The sequence below is a fragment of the Lichenostomus cassidix genome, chromosome 2, assembly GCF_008360975.1.
Source record: "Lichenostomus cassidix isolate B80296 chromosome 2, HeHo_3.0, whole genome shotgun sequence".
NCBI classification, from domain to species: domain Eukaryota; kingdom Metazoa; phylum Chordata; class Aves; order Passeriformes; family Meliphagidae; genus Lichenostomus; species Lichenostomus cassidix.
In genome coordinates, this window is record NC_139482.1 from 27855705 (window position 1) to 27862206 (window position 6502).

The 6502-nt window shown below is 36.3% G+C and overlaps 1 long non-coding RNA gene across 1 annotated transcript; it reads left to right on the forward strand.

The window, feature by feature from the left end:
- Positions 1-205: 205 nt before the first annotated feature.
- LOC146441025 (uncharacterized) lies at positions 206-4771 on the forward strand. The gene is made up of 3 exons (XR_014850389.1): positions 206-304; positions 3859-4008; positions 4702-4771. It is a non-coding gene; the product is annotated as an uncharacterized LOC146441025 (long non-coding RNA).
- The last annotated feature ends 1731 nt before the right edge of the window (positions 4772-6502 follow it).

The following is a 6502-nucleotide window of genomic DNA, read 5'->3' on the forward strand; positions in this document are numbered from 1 at the left end:
AGAGAACTGGGTGAAACCTGGTTCACTGTAGTGTTTGGTCTCCAACACTTTGTCTAAACTGTTCTTTTGCTGGAAAACCTGGAGATTTCTTTTAAAACCAAAAATTAAATCCCATCCCCTATGAGGAATTGTACTATTTCTAAACAAGTTATATCTGTTTCATTTTAAAATACCTTTTCAACCAATTCCATTTCCATGCTGTCTAGTTACACAGGCATGTGGGATTTCATGTGTCCCTGATCGATAGCAGATTTGTTACCATGAGTCCTTGGGATAAATTTTCAGTCTTCACAAAGCATATCAGGTAAGTCCACCCTTAATGCTCAGTAACTTCTGCTGTGGGTAGACCCAGAAGCATCACACCAGGGGTTAAAGATGAGGAAGTGGTGGCTTTCAGCCACTACAGGGAAGCCCTGCAGCTCAGAAGCAGCAGTAAAATGGGTCAATTAATCTAGGAAGGGAATCAGATCTTCCTGAAATAAGTCCTATTGGTACAAGTCCCATCAGCTAAAGACTAAAAATGTCTTCAGTTATGTTGACATGAATGTGTGAGAGGAAGAGGCAAAATAATGATAAAGTGCATTTAGCATAGTCTTTTTGAAGACTTTTTGAAGTCCACATAATCCACTCTGTTTAACTTGGATTATGTGATATATTTGAACTATTCCTACTACCATACTTTGAGTGGCTGGACTCTTTTGAAAATTGTATTTCAGGTTAGGGCTCCTGTCCCATTCCAGTTGCACTTCTGTGTAGTTGTCTCACAAAATCTTTCCTTTTATGCCATTTGGTAATATGCCTAATCAAGGCTGGAGGGAGAAGAAAGGGATTGTCTTAAAGTAAAAATAAGCAATATAAAACAGTGCCTAGCCCAAAATAAACTTTTTCCATGTAAGCATTTAATTTTTTAATGTACCTTTTCTTTTTCATTAATCTAATTTAAATGAATTAACTGTTTTAGAGACTGTGGTATATATACAATTAAATGTCTGACAAAACTGTCATTGTTTCTGTAAACAGTCAAGAATGTCATATTTTTCATATTAATAAAATCAAATTGGAAACTTTCTGAAGAAAAAATACACTCAATTAAAATTCTGGAGACATTTAGTAACTCATAGCAAAATGTATTACAAAATAATGTAAATAACATAGGATAAAATATAATGAATCTGGGAATTCAGAGCAGAGGTTAAACTTCAACGTAATCTCATTACAATAAAATATGAAATCATACTGATTATCTCAGCCCTGTTGATGTTGCTATGCAGTGACACAAATGCAGTAAATATGATTATAATGAAACCATTTATGGGTTTTGTTCTCATACAGGATTGAAAAAAAAAAAGGAAGACCTAGTCACTTTGCACTGCTCCCTCCCTGCTCCCAAATAAAATGCTTGCGAAGTTCATACAGTTCCGGGCAGGTTGAACATATGTAGATTATAAAGTGTTGTAGGGATCCACAGATGTGTTACAAATTATGGTCCAAATTGTGACCCAGTTTGCATGGCTATGCAGGATAGGAGGGAGAATAAGGGAATAAAACACCCCTTTATTGCTAATACCCAGGGGAGCTGTGAGAGGCGAATAAAAAGAATAACCACAATAGGGAATCTTGCACTGTGTGACCTAGTTGCACCAGCATGCAAGAACTCAGGCACTGAAAGGGAAAGCCAGGAGACTCATTGTCTCTTTGAGCCACAATTTGCCTCTCTGTTTACTTTAAGGAAATGCAAAAATATGCTTGATTTTGTTCAGGGCTCAAGAGTAGTCAAGACCCTGCATTAATTATTTCTGTGAAAAGATGTTTATTTTTATGTGTAGTATTGGTATTTCTTTGAACAACTAAGCTAATACCACTGTGTTATCCTTCATAATTAAGTATGATTCTTTTGGTTCTGTCATGTCTTCAACAATTAAGCCCAATACATAAAGCTCATTTTCTTCCATGCAACAGTCAGAGATTGGATCCATTTCCTGCTACCTCTTTCTATTTATTGCAAACAGTTCAAGTTTCGGCAGAGCCTTAGATTTGTTCATCTTTGCAGATGAACAAATTACTTCCATCACAATGAAATGTGATGAAGCTATGTCAAGCTAAAATGCATACTTGTGAGCACACTATGTATCAGATTATGCATATAGCAAATTATAGAAGCAATTAACAACAACAAAAAAATACTAGTTTTAATTGGCTACATAAAGGAGGAAGAGCATTCTTGAGATATGTGGTACAGTCCTTTTTTTAAAGCAGATCACTTAGCTAAAATTTGGTGCCTAAGAGTTGAAAATGGTGATAAAGCGATCTTACAAAAAAAAAACCCCACCTTTTTTTTTCCTCCCTAACCATAGTAGAAATCTGACCCAGATCTTTTAAATTATTAATCTTATTATTTTACTTTTTCTCATGTCCAGGTTCTCTGTGTTCTGCTGACAATATTTTTCTTCTCTCAGGGAGGGAGACAGCAGTTTCTGTATGTACGTAGAGCTTCAGTCATGCAATACCCAATGAAAAATAACTGTCCCTACTATTGAACTTCTTCACTGAGGTTAGGAGGACTTAGTTTCTTTTTTGGACTGTGGAAGGTCTTGATTTGGCTGGAATCTACCTCTGTTTCAGCTGTCCTTAAGGGAGCATAGCTGTCTCTTACAAGTCTATGGAAGATACTAGTGGCAAGATCGACCAATTTCCATTGTATTTAACTCACCATCTAATGATATAAAGAATGTTTTTAAAATCATTAATTAAATTAATTTAATTAAATTCCAAAATCACAAGTTGCTATTACTTTTGCATCACCCTCCACTCACTGTATTATTTTTTCACATAATCAATAATGTCATCATGTGTTAGCATTAATGCTTTTCATTTGAACTCCCACTAATGACAGCTTTTAAATTTCCTCTGGATTCAGTGGGATTTGACATGCCTCAGTGTTGTGGAAATGGTACCCTACAATGTATCCAGACTGATGCTCTAGAAGGCTTCCTCATATGATGTTCTTGTGTTGTGATTATTACAATGGTTGCTCCAAACCTGTTGGGACTTCTAAATGAGCTGCAAGGCACACTATAATAAAAAATAATAATGTAATGACTTTCATTAAAAAAATCACAATATTCTTTAGGCAAAACACTAAGTCACTCAAAACAGAAAATATCTGATCTGCATCTAAACTTTAGCTGTGCTTCTGAGTTTCTGGTTAGAAAACATAATATATTAATGCCTTGCAACTTGCACTGTGCTCACTTTAAAATTTATATTAAGTAGATTGTTACATTATGGTAATGTACTAAATTACCTAAAGCAAAGTAATACAATGATTAACTGACCATAAACATTGGTTTATGGTCAGTTTATAAAGTATTACAAAGATTAACATTATGCATTTTCATATCAGAAGAAAATTGCAGGATGAAATATCTCTGGATTGACTTGATGCTATTAAGAATAATAAAACAGTGGTATAACTCACAACAGTCTCAAGTTACAGCTTGCAACTAAACTTTGGTTTAAATCATCTTTGAAAACAGCAGAGATATTCATCGTTTTAAAAAATGCTCGAAGCTTTCCAAGCATAGAATAATAGTTTCCAGTATATGTTTTCTAATATATAATGTATTACCTTTTTTTTTTTGCCTCTTTGTTATTCAGCATATCATGTCAGATTCTGACCTGGCATAGCTGCTCTGATATCAGAAGCATTTTCCACGTTAGCCAAGACAAATAGGGGTCTCTTTTTATCAGATTATAATATTTGTCGTAAAAAGCTTGAGACAATCAAAGTTGGATGCTTTTTGAGTCAAATTAATTGAATCATGCATAGGTAAAAGTGCTGTTCACCTGTTGTTCCAGGGTTTCATCTGGTCTGCTGTGAGTTTAACCCTAGCAGCCCTGTGGGTTGTGGCAGACAAACACTGACTGAGCCAGCCGAGCTCCTCGAAGTGAGGAAGGCTCACTGCAGACAGCTGCAGGAACCTGGGCATGGCCAGCAGCTCCAGGGAGGTGATTAACCCCCACTGCTCAGGCCAGTTTTGTCCACAGCCCAGTTTTGGGCTTACTGATGTAAAAGAAATACTGAGAAGCCGCAGAGTCCAGAGGAAGGAAACCATGATTTGGAGGGGGCAAGAGCACTTGACACGCATGTAAAAACAGAGGAAACTGGGTCTGAAGGCTGAGAGGGTGTCTGTTTGCCTCAAGGGGAGTGACAGAAAATGCAAACAGATGCTTCAGATGGGTGCACAGTGAAAGGAAAGAAGTCACAATCACAATTTACAGAAAGAAAACTATAATTGGACTTAAGGAAAAAAACAATGCACAAAGGGAATGAAAAAGCTCTGGAACAGGTTGTTCAAGAACTGTGGGAAACTGTCCTTGGAGATTTTTCAAAACTTGGTTGGACAGTCCCTGGGTGACACGATCCAGTTTGAGATTAACCCTGATCCAAGCAGAAGGCTGGACCAGATGGCCTCCAAAATCTCCCTATAACCTAAATTTTTAGATGATCCTATGATTCTCCTTCTGTGTTCCTTCAGCCTTAAAAAATGCCTTTGGCTACTACTGCATTAAGATTTTGATATTCCAAAGGTTAAATCCAAAAGTAATATTCATATTACTTCAGTATAATAAACCTTAACTTGTAGAGAACCTTTTGAAATTCAAAAAATTTAAATTAAAGTCAGATTTCTTCTTTTTCAGGAACCTCAGGGATCTGATATGCTCAGATAAACTCAGAACACTTTTTTAGGTTTTTCTGTGCAATTATGGGGTCTAGAAATTTACTTAATTGTTAAATAAAAGGTAAGTGCTACAGGAGCATAGACTCTTGGAAAATAATCAGTTATCACAATTCAGATGGTAAATTTGCTAGAACTAGCAAAAGCAATTTCTTATATTTTTGTATTTCTTGTATCTATCCAGTTCCCTGATGTAATCCACAGTTACATGCAGCAACATGAAAGAAAGGATGCTAAAAAACTGAAAACAAGGCAGGACTGCCTCTTTTAATGATAAATTTAGGTGGCTTCAATCCTTTAGCTGAAATTTTAGCTGAAAATAATTTAGGCAAATCTGCTTCTGAAAAGGCTCATATTCCTCCATTACTATCTATACAAATACTTATACAGTTAAGCTTATACTGATGCCTAAGGGCTACAGTGCTAAAATTGGTGGTAAAGAACCAGAAGACACTTTAAATACTGGAAAATTTTTCATTGAATGAAATCTTGAGAGAAAAATAATGCTTTGGTTTACTCCAGGTAAGTTATTAACATGGCAACTGACAGACATATTGAAGATGCTGCACTTTTTACGATAGTTGATTCTAAACATCAAAATATTATACTATATTTATATACGTGTTTGAAAATAGCATATGGGTTATTTATTCATTATGGAATAACACATGAATAGCATCACCTGGTAACAGCTGTAAAAAAAATCAAACAAACAAAGATTATAAAATCCAACATGCAGCCTTCAGTTGTTAGAGTAGTTTTGGCTGGCAGCATTCCTCTCTCTTTCCACTCATATTGGCACTTTCAGGAAGGAATGCAAGATGTCCTTGGCCACTGGGGCATTTCATTATTCTTACCCAGATTTTCTGTCCAACAAGGATTTGCCCCAGAGACATTTCAAAATGCTCATTTACCAATGCAAGCAACAGTGTTCTCCAGCTCTTCTCATGAGGTCACTACTTTCCAGACCATTTCCATCAAACACTCTATCTTGATATGCAATCATTAAAATAACTGTCAGGAATGTTTATGGTCTAATTTGGCTCATTTCTCTTTTCATACTGGATGACTAAATTATGTGGCAAATTTGTGCCTAAAATACTCAAGGCAAAGCTGCACACAGTGCAAGTACAGACACAGGAGAGCAGTGAATAAAGATCAGAATTCACAGAGAATATAAGGTAAAAACACTGTTTTTAAGGTGTAAGAACAATGAAGTGAATGACAGACAGCTCTTATCAGCACAGCAGACATCTATGGGCATAAGCACCAAAAGTGGCAGGAAGAGGAATCACTAAAAATGGAGATTTAGAAATTGGTATCCCAATTTAAAGTTGGCACAAGAGAAACTAAGCAGTAATATTAAAAGGAAGGCTTTTTTTGAGAGAGAGAATAAAAAGGGCATCAACAAAAGACTTCCATCCATCAGTGCCTCTGTCCTAATATATGAGAGTAGATCTTGCCAATGGTGAGTTCAAATTATGAGCAGGTGGCGGGGGAGTTATTGGCTTTCAGGTGAGAAGTTATAAAACCTTATTACTATGCTGACTATTTTCCCATCAGTTCAGACAACATTTTTTTGTTCTCATCTAGGAAAAATTTACCCCACTTCCAACTGCCTCATCTATAGGCATGAGTGGGTGTCTGAAGGGCTGCACTCATCGCATTTCCTTTCAGTTGAGTGGGACAGATTCCCACGGTGCTCAAAAAAACGTTAGGCACAGATATCCCACTGGCACCACAGAAATAAATCCAGGAATAGC